At 46.2% G+C, this 15,796-nt stretch overlaps 1 long non-coding RNA gene across 1 annotated transcript in view; it reads right to left on the bottom strand.

Annotated features, from left to right (window-relative positions):
- Window positions 1-15,796, bottom strand: part of LOC130158801 (uncharacterized) — a 75,122-nt gene that overhangs the window by 17,522 nt on the left and 41,804 nt on the right. The window contains exons 7-8 of the long non-coding RNA XR_008825494.1: window positions 14,529-14,713; window positions 7,644-7,870 (exon numbers count right to left, since the gene is read on the bottom strand). This is a non-coding gene — a long non-coding RNA (uncharacterized LOC130158801). The remainder of the gene's footprint in view (window positions 1-7,643; window positions 7,871-14,528; window positions 14,714-15,796) is intronic.

Raw genomic sequence — 15,796 nt, 5'->3', positions numbered from 1 at the left:
AAAAGGTGACCCCGTCCCTTCAGTGAGCTGCCCGGGCAGGGACAGGCGGTGGGGCAGGCAGACAGCTCTGGTGACACTGGTGGCCAGCAGCTCACTGCTCCTTCACACACTGCACCACGCTTTGCAGTTGGATTATCAGGGACATCGGTATTTACCTGCTGTGCTTAGACAGGTAAATAAAACTGTACCCAGCATTAATTATCTTTTTTTTGCACCCCTTCAGCTAATTTTTTTTTTGGTTGCTGTACCATGAATTTTTCCGCTTTCTGCCAACTGCCTGAAAAACTTAATTATTTAAAACAGGGAAATGTTTTTACTGCTCTGTTAATCAGCTCTCTTTGAACTGTGAGGCAATGTAGAATTGTCCTGTAGGGAAAACCAAGAGAGGATAGGTCAGATGAATGCTCTTGGGTTTAGCTTTGGCATCTTTTCCCGGGACTTGCCCACTGTCCTTAACTATATGAGGGGTGCGGGAGAGACCATAACTCCAGTGTCACGGTGGGAACATGGGTTAGGGCTGAGGGACCCTAACGTCAAGGAGAAATTGGGTCCACTTACTCCTCTAGTAGTACCTACCGTAAATGCTTTTGGTTTATTATAAGCTGCAATTATCTGCTTCTGGTTCACCAGTTGCATTGCTGGTGAGTGAAACAAATGTGCCATCATTATGTTCCATTACGCTGTCAGCAGTTTAGCCCTGATTAAAATATGTCTGTGTTACAAAACCAGGCTAGCTCTGAACCAGTCCCTCCTTTAGCTCTTGGAAACACAAGCAAAAAGTGTCCAAAACCAGCTGCCCACAGAGAACACCTTACCGATCCAGTAAGGATAAGCATCACTCTCTTGCCCTAAAGCCATCCATTTAAGCAGTTACTGATCTGCAAATAAAATCCATAATGGTTTTTTAAATGTTGCTCAAATTAATGCTTAATTATTTGCCCTCCTTTGGGAGGTCAGACTGTATGTTTATTCAAATAATTCCTTTTGCAAGGCTTTATGGCCTGGCAGTCTGGGACACTGGAATTAGTGGAAATTTTTATTTGGGAAAGAATGAGAACTGGAGGCATGACCAGGGGTCAGGAGCCCCTGGGAGGGAGTGTCCCTTCAGGACCACAGATACCCTGGAGGGACTTGGTCTCCTCACTCAGTGAAGTCCTGGCCAGTTCTGCTGAGTAAGCGGTCCAGCCCCTGCTGCCCCATCCAGACACAGGGGGAAGGAAAAATTCCTCTCACCTTTGCATCCTTGGGCTGCCTTTTCTGAGAGCTCCCAGAGGAGCCTCCCCCTCAGCTGGGTGCTGGCCGTGTCCCCTTCCCGGGGGTGCGGGAAGAGGGTCCTCATGGTTTGCCCTCACCCGTTCGCTTTCCTCACACCTCCGTAATCCTCGGCAGGCTCCTCCCCTCCTGGCTGGACTGGGGCTGCTGCGTTCCACAGCAAAAGGGATCAGCTGCATCTGTTAGGGCATCAGCAGAGCAACACGTGCCTGGGGGAGACTCATTCTGAAGGGGAACTTACTTGAGTTCCCAACAGATGCGAAAGAGCTGAAATGCAGTATTAAGCTGCTTGCCTCTACCATCAATTCACATTAGATGTAGTCAAGCTATTGAAACCTCAATTCCCCTTCTTAAGAAAAGAATGATGCTGGATTTGGAAGAGGAAAAAGAAATCTGCATTTTCATGAGCCAGCGCCTGTGATTTTTCTGTGCATTGAGAAATTGAGAAGGAATGATGAATATTGAGAGGAAGGCAGTGCAATGAACCAGGAGGGGAAACAGCCCAGTCATAAAACCATCACCAGTAAAACCCCAAGCAAAGGCTGCGCAGCCTTTCTGTTGTCTTGTCTGTCTTGTGTGACCTCTCCAGTGAGAGGCAGGGAGGTTGAAACCACCCATGAAAAAACTGCAAGGTGATTAGATAGAATTAAAAATAAATCTGGAAGACTGAGTGAGCTCAGGAAAGAGATCTTATGTTCCTGCTGCCAGTGCCTGGCCAGGACCCTGCTCTTGGCACGGAGGATGCCTGCCCTTGCCTGATTTGGGTCTGTTGGGATCTATGAAGCTCTGAGATTAATAAGTTTCCATGAATGCCTGTAACTGAATCCTTATTCTTCTTTTCTCCAGCATGCGAGGGGCAAGTTTTCATAGTTGCAACAGCATTTGGGGCATTAATCCTTGGGAAATGATCACCCCATAGCATTTGCAACGTCCACCCGGAGCTACCCATTCACTTGAGTAGATTATTCCTTGGGAAAAAAAAAAGTACAACTTGTATTCTTGTTTTATGTTACACCTGTATCAATGTATCTAAAATATCTGTGTAATAACTGCTGTGATTATGCTGCATGCTGGTTATAGAGCCTTTACTATAAATGTATTTAATATAAAACTAAAAAAGGTTCCAAAAAGACCCAGTGGAGATATGCGACTCCTAGCAAAATGAGGTTGTGACTAAGATTTATTCAAATTAAGTACAGAAATAAAGTCAAGAAAGTAATCAAAAGCATACTTAGTGGACTCTCAGATGATTAACCAACATGTTCACAGAGCCAAACCTCTATATCAGTCTTCTAACTGGTTCATTAGTTTCTCTTGGCATGAACTAATTTACAAACCTCTAGCTGACCTTGACATTTGAGAAAAGTGAATTCTGACAGTACCTTGATTTATATCAGGAAAAACTTATTTGTCAGAGAGCAGTTTGAAATAGGGATTCAAATATTGTTGCTCTTTTACCCCCTTGAAGTGGAATTACAGAATGAAAGCATTGCTGTCCTCATACGGCACATGCAGGGCTATGAAAATGAAATTGCTGTGAAGTAAAAGGAACATGTAATGCAAAGGATTCAAATGGATTTCTTTCCTTTACTTGCAATGACTGCTTAATTCTGAATGACTTGATTATGAAACTTCACGGTCAGACACTGGCAGCACCGAGTAAGGTGCTCTGAGGGTGCCTGGGTAACTTCTGTACCCTCACAGGCAGGCTCAGAACTTCTACACGTATTGATACAAGTGTCCACTGTGCCCTGTGCTCAAGACTTACAGAAATGGTGTAATACTGGTGCTTTTCCTTGGCTGGATGACACTTGCTGGTATTCAAGGTAGTCTGTGACTGTCACAACTAGACCCACTACTTGAGCTTTATTTTCACCCACAGTGGTAAAAAGAAATCCCAGAAACTACGAACTTGAATTAAAGCAGTTTAATCCAGCCTTGCCCACGACACTCGTCACATGCATCTTCTGCAAATGCTCAGCAGGTAAAGCTTCATGAGACTGACTGCAAGCCAAACTTGTGATTGAATCTACCCCATATTCAATTTTGCCCTAGATCAAACCCTATTTTACAGAATATTAAGTAGTCTTGAGCAATGCTCAATAACTTCCTTCAGACTTAGGTCTTCATGCAGGACATCCTCTCCCCACCCACAAAATTGAGTATTTAACTGTTTTGCAAAATTAGGACCTACATCCTACAGCTGTTCAGTGTCTGCTCACATCAGTTCATATCTGACCTATCTGACCATCATTCTTTTACTCATCTTGTATTAGTTATATTACTTTGATAATATAAAATGATCTCATATTAGTTTCTCATAAATATAAATTGCATTAAAAAGCCAAACCCTTCATTTCAGTTAAGGTTCCTAAGTGACAGCATTACACTTCTCTATCTCATCATTTACAAAAATCCAGGCACTTATGAGCAAGAAAATGAATAATTAAGAACATAATAAATCATATACTGCCCACTTAATAAACACATTAAAAAGTAGAAAGCGCTTTTCACCTCCATGTAACAGCCCAATTACAATTTCAAGGACAGCTTATGGGCGGAGGTGGCTTTATTTCTCCCTCGATGTCAGGACTTCCATGTCTGTGCCCCCCACAGCCTGGAGGTAGGGGGGCTTGTTCCCTCCTGCCTCAAGAGGCTGTCGAGAAAATGTAGATAAAGCATAGGGAGGGAGGGAGGAGAGCGGGCCTGGCTCTTTTCCAGCTACAGCACCTCTCCCGTGTCCTCACATGCCACCACCCTGCCCCGGCTGTAGGAGCGTGGTCTCTGAGCATTTCTGGATGCTTAGGGCCAAGTGAGGACAGACAAGACAAGGCTGGTTTGGGGCACCGAGCTCCTTTCCCCTTTCAGGGAGAACACAGAAGCTTTCTCTGGTGGCGTGAGACAAAGGGCAGCCTGTCGAACATGCGAAGGATCTGGGACATCATGGAAAGGAGGAGGAATGTTTCATCGGAAAGGCTACCAGGAATTGTTCTAAATGCACTGCAGCCCTTCATAAAGCTTGTTGGTCTAAAAAATACATTTCAGACCCTCAGAAGTAAAAGCAGGGGCTAAAGAGGCTTCATTTTTCATTTGAGCCATTCCCGTAATTGAAGATATATATAAATTTACCCAGACAAAGCTTTAAGAAGTATCATTGACTAATGTGCGTATTAGGTTTAGCTGAGTTATCCTTTAATTAAATCAGATGACTGGTAATTCGCTGAGAGCAGTGAAGCAGGAATACATGAAAGACCTTTCTGTTTTGAACGTGCTGTACCAGTTAAAGGATTGCAACAACACACTCATCCCTACGGGCAAACAAAAACATCTCTGTGAACTGTGATACGAACTGCTGCAACAGACTGCAAGGGTCACCCTAGCCTGGCTGGGAAGAGATTTATGTTTTAACAAGCTACTGAAGGCAGAAAGAGGCCCTTTGGAGGCCAGTTCTGCATTCCCAACTGGGACTCACCCTTACTGGTGAGCACTTATGGACACTGCTAGAGCCAGCTGCCATAAATATGGGCAAAAATAAGCTGTTTTTTTTCTCTCTGAGCCAAAACCATAGCTCCTGTTGATCACTGTGGGAGCTTGGTCTGGAAGGGTACAGCCAGTAATCTCTGGGCCAGGCAAATTTCCTGCAAGAAGGAACAGAAACTGTAGGGAATCTCTCCTGCTTCCAAGAGTTAGGTATATGCAATAGATTTCTTTGATGCTGCCATAATAAATTATAAAGACTACATTCTCATCTCACTGATGAAGAGGATTTCTTTTTTAAGTTATTACTGTTGGACAGTTTCATTTTGCAGTAACAAATCACTCCTAGGCAGACAGGGTAACGACTATGTGCTGGGTAATTTCTGTCTTTCACAGGACTGTTTGGGATAGCTTTGAACAAGAGTTTCCAGTGTGGCATGATGAAGCATTCAGACTGAATTTAAAAATGAATCATTTTTATACCACACTTAAGCCTTTTGAAGAAAGCTTGCTAAAAGGACTGACTGATGTGATCACACCTAGGTAATAGGACCGTGTTCTCACTTAGCAATACAGGTGCAGTTCCAGCAGACACAAGAAAAGACAGAAGATTAATTAAATGGGATAAATCTTGCTTTTCTTCCTCAGTTCTCACCCAGACAACCCTCCCAGCCCCCAGACCAAGCCCCCTTTGGAAAGGAGCCTGGGCCATACACGTGTGCTGGTGTGCTTCCCATGTCAGCAACATTAGTTTGGAAAACTAAACAAAAAAAAAACCAACCAACCACAAAGCAAGCCAGATGGGAACCCTGATTGCTTGCACAGGGCAGCCATCCTCAACAGAATCGCCTCTTAATCATTCATCTCTTGTAAGCCCTTTTCATAAGCAGATGGAAAATGAGAAAGATAGCCAAGTGCGGCTTTGACAGCAAAGAGCTTATTAAAAATGATGGGAAGGTTACAAAATAAAACACCTTGTTAAAAAGAAGGGACAAGTCCTTATGGGAGCCTGCCACCGCTCCTGATTCATCAGCACATTTCCTTTTCCTAAGGCAAAGCTGCCCCGGCACTCCCTAACAGGACACAACGAGCAGTGATGGCAAAGGTTGCTGGATTCATGGCCCAGAGGTGGGAAAGGAGTTCCTCACTGTGGCACAGCGTGAACTGAATGAATCTCCAAGGAAACTGCAGCCTGGCCTAGGAAACGCCTGCTCAAGGGACCATGACAACAGCAAGTAGGTGGCAGGAGGGATGGGCAGCCCACCGATCCTGCCCTCGCTGTGTCTGGTTGGGGCAGCACCGAGTGCAGCCCCTCCACACTGTGCTATGGCCCCAGCAGCAGAGATGGGAACGTAATAAAATTGTGCCAGGCAGCAGGAAAACGGCATAAACCATTTAATACTTCTCCACGGGCAGGCTATGAGCAGCTTGAGTTACTAACATTATCTCCAAAAAGAATTTAAAATAAGTCAAAGTAACCTTACATGTTTGCTGAGCAGGGTGGGAAAGACAGTGCTCCCTGAGCGCCCAAAGCCAAACACTGTGCCTGGCTGGTGATCCAGTGCACCTCCCTCACGTGATCCCTCCATGCCTGGGATGCTGACGGCAATCCTCAGACTTTCCAAAACGAGACCCAGCCGAGCACATTTCCACTGCATGGCCCAGCAGTGAAGGCTTGTTCTTCAGCCTTTGCTGTGCCAAAATCCAACAATCCTGCCAAGCAATTCCTTGCTTCACAGAAATTTCAAAGCACATTAATAATTCTGCAAAAAATCTGCCTCGGAAATCCATTCTGGTACCGTTGAACAGGATCAGGTTTGATCGGCTGCTATTTTATCTCCTTATTTGCCTGAATTTCTGCTAGCCTGAGGCAGACACCACCATTCCGTACCTGCTCCCAGCCAAGGTCACACAGCCCATCAGTTTAGCAGGGCTGTTGGTTAGTTACTACTCTAACGTCTCAACCATTTCACCAGCTGCTTCTCAATAACTTTTATTTCATCTTTTTCCCTTAAGTGTACACTGGGTTTTATTATTTCTTTCTAGTCTCATAAGCTGCTGCAGGTTAAATACCTTCCCCTCGGAATCAGGCTATAGATCCCACAGCAGAAGTTACTAGCAGTTATCAGATAATGAACCTGATCAGCCGAATGCTGCTCTAACATAAGTTTTTCAACAGATTAGCCACCATAAATTTTAATCACTCAGAATTACAATCATGCTAAGTTGGCCTTGAGCTGTGGCTGCACCGTGGGAGGGAGATATTTAAGAGCAGTGTGTGCCTTTCAGAAGGGCCTTTTGAAAACAGGTGAATTACAGCTCCTACCTAAATTTAAAGATGAAAGAGGAGGAGAAGGGAGGGTAAAAGCACATGATGCAAGCAAGCTCAACAACAAGTCCCGTGGTGCCCAGTGGTATGCGCCAGCAAAGGGATTTAAACAAAGTTTGGTCCGTTCTGCTAAAGAGCATCCATCCACAAGACTCAATCCTGTTCCAAAGATAATTTACAGCTTCTATTAAAATGAAACAACTCCATTGCATTCAGTCCTTGCCTCAACTATTGCAGTAATTTAATATGGGGGTGGGTTTTTTTTTAAAAAAAAATAAAAAATTGTAAGTTTCAATTAAAGGGCATTTGGGGCTGTTCCAGGGGCTTCTGTTGGGTGTTACTCAGGTGAGAAATCTCTACCAGCACCAGAGCAGCATCAGTCCTTCCAGCTCCAGAGCCCAGTGGCTAGGTACGCACCCCAGGTACCAGGACCTTTCCGTAGGAGCACTGCCAGCAGGATCCTGAGAAGACCCTGAGGTATAAGCTGTGCAGATATTTCCAGCCCACGTGCAGCTGCCAGGAGCAGTATTACTCACCCTCTGGTTAAATCACAGTATTGTTTTACCTCGTGGTATTGTTTCAGAGCTCACAGGAACCTTTGGCAGATGGCCATTTCACATTTCCATGAAATCCGTCTGTTTGCCATGGCGTACTCTTGCTTCAGGCATAATCCCAGCAATTTTAATCTTTGTCCTTCTTTCTGGCATTCAGATACGCTGTCTTTCAAAAGCACTGGAGTTTCATCTCAGGGTATCACCTTCAGAGCTTTCAACTCAGCAGAAACAACTGTAACTTCAAGAAGACAGGGACGAGTAAACCCGTGAGGAGCCCATACCATGTCGTTAACTGCTACAGAAACCCCAGTTTGCCCTCAAGTTAACGGAAAATATCCTAAAACCTGGTGTTCTTTCTGAAGTTTGCTCTTTTTTGAGCTGTGCCACAGCCAACTGGATTTTTGGACCTTTCCCAGCCCTCTCCCAGGGCAGGTCCTCCAGGGAAGGGGAGAGCAAAGCAACAGGGATGTTCGGTAGCAGGGCAGGAGAGATCCAGGAGCAGTCCTGGGACCAGTGGGCTCCTGTCACACCTCCTGGGACACTTTGAATGCAGCCCTCGGCCTCACCCCACCTGTGAGCTAAGACTTGGTCTTTCCAAACATCCCTTGAGCTGCAAAGGGGGGGGTAGGGGGTGTGTCCAAGCCTGGACAGTAATCTGTAGGTGAGCCATTAGTTAGGTCCATAAAATGTCAGATTCCCCCAAGTAATTTTCACGAAAAAAGTGCAAAAGTAAGCCCATGCCTATAAAACATTTGTAAGTGGTTTGTATTTTGCTTTTCTCTGTGTGTACTTGGTCCAAGAGAAAAGGTTCACTATGCGGCACTTCTACACGTGCTAGTTCTTGCTTTAGGGTCTATAACAAATCTCCAGTGCAGATGTGGCTTACACTGCAATAAGGAGGATTCAAAGACTCTTGAGAAAAAACACGCTCACAAGGCAGGGAAGGGCCGACAGAGGAGCAGACCCCGATGGGAGGCTGTACTCAGTGTCCTGGGAAACCTGGATGAGACCTGGTGCTGTGGCTCTGCCCAGTTTGTGTCACCTCTTGCTGGGGTGGAAGCTTACTTGGGATTTATTTAAGCACTTATTGCAATGTAGCAGAGATGCACGTCTCCTGCTAGCACACTGCGGCTACTGTATAACCACCTGAGTAGTGAACGTTATAAAGACACCCTGTCGGTCACAGACCTACGGACCTGCATGCATCGGGGGTAAGAGGGTGCTGTGAAAAAGGACCGACAGGCTGCTTGTGCTTTGCAGGGTTTCTGTTAGTCCTGGCAAGTACCAGGCACCAAACTGAGATGCCTCCAGCCTTGCAGCTGTGCTGGGACCAGCTTCCCAGCCACACAGGGGAATTTACAGTAAATACAAAAAACTGGTCCCATATGGATGGCTTGCTACTTGCCATATTTAACTTTTATTATGAAAATAAGAGGAGAGAAAACAAGGGCTTGTGCAATGCAGACCTGTAGATTTAATCATCCTGGCTCGTTCTTTGTTTCTTGCCCTGTCCCTGCCTCAGTCGGTTCCTGGCACGGCTCCTTCTCAGCCTCTCCCTTTCCCCACAGCTCCCCCACACCCTGCCCATCACTCACCTGACGTCAGCCTCCATCCCACCAGGTTTACACCATTACTAAAGTTAACTTCTCCCGAGCGCCCACCTGCAAGCAATGAGCGGAGGGCCTGGGAAGTGGCTTTCAGGAGCTGCTGGTTCTTTGTGTGGAGCAGATCTGAAGCAGAAGACTTAAACTCAGATCTGGGCTCCAGAGGCAGCACAGGGCTACCAGCCAGTGTGGGACAGAGTCACTGCGCCTCCTGTTCTTCCACTCACCCCCTCTGCTATTTGATTTTGGGGAAAAACACATTTTCTAGAAGAAAGAGTAAGGTGATGCTGCTTTAGCCCAGCTCCTCAGCTCCGGCAGGGAGCCTGTATCTGCACCCCCTTCTCGGGAAGCTTTACCCCACACATCCACTGTTCGTCATGAGGCACAGCCTCAGATTTCCCCCCTCAGGGGACTCGGGGAGCCGCTCTGGCGTTGCCCGGGTCCCCGCAGCTCCCGCTCGCTGCTGTACTTCTCAGGAAGGAGGGATGCAGCAGCCACACCAGTCGCATCCCTGCGGTCACTGGGGCCTGGGTACAGCCCAGCAACGGGCCAGGAGACTCTCTCAGGGGCAGTTTTCAGGCTCAGGCTGACCATGTGCCAAAAAACCTTGCTGCACCAGTGCACAGATGTGCTAACACCATTCTAAAATAAATAAAAACAAAATCCCATTTTGTTTTCTAACTGCCAAACTATCTTATTTTTGGAATTGGCTCTTGGTTTTCCATAAAATCCAACCTGTGTAGGGGCCAATGATGGAAAAAAATCAGCGGAAACCATCTCCACACTTATCACCAGGCTGAGAAGTCACTGCCCTCAGCTAAAGCACCACCTGGCCCCGATAACCACCCCCACAGTTCTGCCAAAGACAGTCCATTAAAGCACCAGGGCTGAGTGGGAAAAGGTTTTCCGATCATATTGCGTTTGAGACTTTGAAGGTTTTCCATATTCTAGGAAGAAAGACAGGCAAAAATGTCTGTGAACTGAAAATATCAAAAAGCCTCTCACAACCTGGGACTGATTCATTCAAGCTGGAGCCCTGAAAAATTATTGAACATTTTGATTTTGCCTTTGAAAATATTCTACTACACAGAAATACTGGCACGGAAACATTTTTTTTTTTTACTTCAAAAGTCAAAATATGATTATTTCCATTATTTCAAAACAATTCTTTTTAATTTAAAAAGCTGTCATTTTTCCCTGCGCAGTGTCTTGGCATTTCCTAAATTTCTTTATCATTCAAATGTTAATAATCCAAATAGCTCACAAGCTTTATTTTTAGTTTGCAGAGATTAAACATCCTTCACACTGATGGATCTTCTAATGTTTTACTTCAGTTCATTCATTTTCCTCCCTTAGTGAATAGCAGACTACTCAAATCAACACAGCTTGTTAGAAAGAAGACAAAATGCCTATTAAATTATCAAATGCATTTCTCATCAGAGTGCAGCTATCATTCTCTGCAAAGAAAAACTATAGCTTAATTGACTTCCTAGCAAAAGCAATGTTTAGACAGATGGTACTGAGAATCATCTGACTGTTATTCTTTAAATTGCCATGTTTAAGTGACAGGGGCATTTGGGAGACAGAAGTAGGCAGGAGCGGGCACTGCAGCAAGGGACAGCCATCCCCCTCTGGCCGCTGCCTGCCCTGGGGGGCAGCTGGCATCACCCCACAGACCCCGGCAAAACCCTTCCAAAGCAGCTTGCTGGCTCACCCCTGGCTTTGTCGAAGACTCCTGCAAGCTTCACGGAGGCTTTGTGCCTGGGTGGTGGGGCTCAGTGCCCCACAGGGCAGCGCACAGCTGGGCAAAGAATGGGGACTGCTGGTTGGGATGTGGGTGCAGCCAGGTCTTTGCTTAAAAATGGTTAATGAGCTTTTTCAGGGGTGGGGTGGGTTGGGAAATCCTGAAAAGAATGTCTTCCACCCAACTGTATCAAAAAAAAGGTTTCTGAGGGTGTGAGGTGGTATGGAGCTGGCAGGCTGTAACTGAGCCAGCTGAGCATCCCTGAGCACCTGCACGTCCAGCTGGGAGCAGGGCGGCCAGCGGTTTGGCTGCTAGCGCAGGGACCCCAAAACCTTCCTCCCGGGAGCCTGCACCCCTCTCTGCCACGTGCAGAAATAGCCTGAAGAATTTCCCAGTAAGGGACGACTAATTACTGCTTGTTCATCTGAAAACTAAAGATACTGCAGAGGTAAGTTAAGCTTTAAGGCAGGAGAGTTAAAAAAGAAATCCTATTACTAACCTTTCAAGTTAAAAAGGCCCATTCATAAAGTGAAGATCAACACTCTGCTCATTAACAGGCTTCTGTGGAAACCAAGTCCATTTGCTTCAGTTTTTTTAAACGTCATTTTCATTATTTTGGTATTTGAGCTTTATATATAAACAAGGATTTGGTTGTCTATTCAAATGATCTAAAAAACAGAAATAAAAATAAATCCTGAACAATTTCAGGCTTGTGACCTTTGGGAAAGTGCTGGTCTTGGTGATCACCTCCGGAACTTTTTTCTACGATAAGAAAACGGAAGATGTTCCTTCAAGTTACATTCTCTTAAGAAGCTTTTCAGAGCAGGAAAGATTCCTGCCTGTAAATCATTTAGGCTTAGTCTTGCTGGGAAATTGAACGGCAGAATCAATGGCAAGCACAGAGGAACAGGAACGTTTTGGGATAGCATGCCATCCTGCCCTTCTCCTGCCATGTTTCAACACAGAAGCTGCCAGAAGAGTCTGTTGAAGAGCTAAGCACATTGCTTAGAACTGTCTCCCTGCACAGCAGAGAGGAAATCCTGTAAATGGGATTTTAAGAACACTTGGAGCCAGACTGCGGCTGCTGAAACATTTGTTTGGCAACGCAATTGCTTCAGTGAGCATCAGGACACGCACCCAGCCAGCAAAGGCGCTTAAGCTAGGAGTTGGTAATGGGAGGCAGGGTTATAGGACAAAAGAACTGGCTGCTCACCTGGTTGCCAAACCACCCAGGGGCTCTTACGATGCACCAAGACAAAGCTTTTGGAGTGGCCCAGGGAGCAAGGCAGAAAGGACCCTGGAAACTACTCCAAAAATCTATCTACACACTTCACAGCAGCTTTGGCTACTCTAATAAGAGTCTGGTCTGATAAAAGCCATGTGTGTTTTTGCAGTACAAAAGCCTAGCTTACCTGGGTTTGCAAGATAAGGGCCCGGGCATCGATTTTTCTTCAGGGTGGATGTGTCTTTAATGTTAATATCAGAGCAAACACAAGGTGTTGCAGCCAGGTCTCATGGGCGGGAGGTTGCTGAGCACCGCTGGGTGTGGGCTGAGGAACACTGGGGGCAATGTGAGGCTGCCCTGGCTGGAGTAGCCATCACCTGGGTCCCGCTGGACTCTGCTCTGATGGAACAAACCAGAGTGGTGCCACGTGCTCTGCCCCACAGCGTGGAGAGGGCTCCAGGGTGGGAAGGCAACGCAGAAGTTGTCGCCCTTTAAGAAACCTCCCTCCCTCTGTCAATCTGCCCAGGCTGTAGTGAAATATCGGAAAAGGCTAAAAGACTTGCTCGGAAGGCTTGTGACACCCTTTTCTTTTCCTAGTTTTGCCCTGTCTATCAGTGACGCTGCTCAGCGGGCCCATCCACACAAGTAGGCATGGGCTCCTGGCTAGAGATTGCAGGGACCTGACATCCAGGCTGCTTTCCTCATCCCAAGTCCCAGCAGAAAACACTTGCCAAACAGGGTTTTCCTTAAACAGGAGCTCTCCCCATCTGTGACAGCAATAACAAAACACAGGAGAAGCACCATCTGTTCATCTAGACGGGTACCAGTGGTACCAGTTGTCACTGCAGCAGTTGTAGCCTTTAATAAATACATACTAGCCCGTTTCTTTAAATATTGGGAACGGGCCTAACCATAGAATTGCGGTTACGGTGGATTTATTGTTATTTATGTTGCACCAACAGCCTGCCTTTGGTAATGAGCATCACAGGCTGATACAAGAGCTTGCACAGCAGCGCAGAGCGATGCAACGGAATCCTTTGTGCCCAGCTTCCCACCCCTTGCTCCGCACTCAGAGCTAGCAGAAGCGTGAGATCTCACGGAGGTGCTCCTGCTTGGAGCATCACCACCAGCACCCTGGAAAGGAGAAAGTCCTCTCCAGCAGCTTTCCCCTGTGGCTTTATGGGCACAGACCAGGTCTTTCACAGGCACCTCCCATACCCTCAGCCCTGCACACACATCCTTCTGCAGCACCACCTCTTTTCCTTGACCCCAGCACTCCCACTGCAGTGAAGTTGGATTGTTTTCTAGTTTTACAACCGTCATCAAATGCCACATGGGCTGTAGCTATTTTGGAGTAGAGGAAAATGAAGGTCCATCCTCTACACTCAGCCTCACCGGCCAGAGCTACACCTTGGGGCTTCTGCTCGCTGCTTTTGGACTCCCTGGAGTTGGCTGTAGGACAAGAGCTGTTTTAATATGGCTTTTCCTGGCAACAGCAGTTTATCCTGAATAGAGATGTGGGATTAATAACCTTGCTAAATCCTTGGCTCTTTTCCCAAATCTTGTCTGGAAACCACATGCTGGAGCTGGACTCCAGTGGCATGTGAGGGTGTCACCCCCAACCACTTTACAGTTTGGGGCAAGTGTGGAGTATTACTGGAAGAAAATTTGGGTCCCAGCACCCAAAGCCAGGAGCAGTGGGGCCAGCTGTGCTCTCAGACACTGCAGTTTTCCTTGCTTTGCTAGCAGATGGTACCTTGAATGGTACCTCAGGCTCTTGAAATAGGTAACATTTTGTTGCCTAAGCTGAGAATGCTGGTATGAGTTCTTCAGATAGGAAGAAAATACCCACGTATGGAGCTGTGTTATATGTTTTTTAAGATGGTGCAGATCACCAGGGAAAGAGAGGGCTCTAAGTGAAACCATTTCATTGAAGGTAGCAGGGGTTGCTGAACGGGGCTTGCTTTCACCTGACAGCTGCTGAGCAGGGATGGTCATAGGAGCGTGCGGCAGCTGAGGGGGTGTGTATCCACCCAGCCTGCTCACTAACGCCAGAGCCACCAGATCAGCGTGTGGGCACTGCCTCACTGCTGGTTTAGTCAATAAACCCGACTGGGCGAAACTACCAGGATGTTTATTACAAATAGTATTTGACAGGATGAAATTAGCACATAGATGCTCTTATGTTGGTTAATGAGGTCTGAAATATAATCCTATAAATCATCAACAACAGCCATCTGGTGACAGACAGATGAAAAGAGAAGCAGGTGATTATAGCACATCCACATCACTGTGGTGACAAGGATTTAAAATAGCAGCATACCTTTACAGAGGACAACTGGGTAGATTAGGAAACGATCAGTTATGTGTCCTGGTTGCAGTTTCCCTTGCAAGCAGACATCATGCTGAGAAGCTGGAATGCAACCCAGGGCTGCTGAAGCCATCAAGCCTTGCACCACATCCAGATGTGTGGAAGGGTCCAGAACGATGGGTCCTTGAATCACGCTGCTGAATAAGAAAGATCTGGTTACGCTGTCCCTTCCTTCAACAAACGAGAAAAAAAGTTGCGTCTGCTCTGTTGGAATGGTCTGGCTCTGGGTTTACACAGCCAAATAGGAAGGGAGGTCTCCAGGTGCTTCCCAGCCCTGACTAGGCAGGCTTCAAGGACCTATAGAAATGCCCTATTTTGGTACCCATGAAAATAAAGGAAAATGATAACCAGACTGGAATTGTTGAGCAATTATAAGAAATGCTGCATTAATTTGGAATATTTACTGTCCAATAGAATTTCTCATTCTCACAATTTAGGAGGCAGTCAGGCTTTCCACATGTACATCTATTTTTATCCAAGGTCTATAGTAAAACACAGCAGGAGTCAGTAAATTACTTTATTACAGCAATTTACATTTACTGTCCATTATTTTTTATTTAGGAAGTAAATCTACTTGGAAGACGACCACAGGTAGCAGAAGAGCAGGAGGTAAGAGTGTGGGGGAAGCATCACAACATCCCTCCGTGTACAGCGGGATCACGGCTGCAAGCACATCTCTGCAAGCAGTACTTAGTAGCTGGGCTTGTTTTATGGGCACGCAGATCTCCTCTTTTACTACCCAATTCACAGCCCACATAAGTGTCGGGAACAAGTGCCAGGACTCTACTTATTTATTGATTTTACCTATTTACAACCCCCAGTCATCACCTGGGGTTGTGCCTGACTGCTCTAGACAGCCCCCTCCCACCCGCCCCTCCTAGGAAGCATCGTGATCTTTTGATAGAGGATGAATAAGCAACTCCTGACCCGTTTTCTCACACAAGTCCTTGTCAGAGGAGCCGAATATTCTTCCCTGTAGGCTGGGTTCTGGGAGAGAAGTATAGTGCAAACATTTAATAAATGACTAAATGCTCCGTAAAAATGATAGCCCTAAGTCTTTTCTCACTGCTGCTTGGGCTGTGCTTTAAATAATCCTACGATGGAGTTTTAGAACGTACATACATATTTAAGCTTCCTCCTATTTTGTATCCCACTACGATCTGCTGTATAGTTGTGGTTTTTACTTCAATTTTAACAGTGCTCATTTGGTTTTCCCACCT

This window comes from Falco biarmicus, chromosome 14 (assembly GCF_023638135.1).
Source record: "Falco biarmicus isolate bFalBia1 chromosome 14, bFalBia1.pri, whole genome shotgun sequence".
In the NCBI taxonomy this organism is placed as follows: Eukaryota; Metazoa; Chordata; class Aves; order Falconiformes; family Falconidae; genus Falco; species Falco biarmicus.
This window is presented reverse-complemented; position numbering and strand designations above follow the sequence as displayed.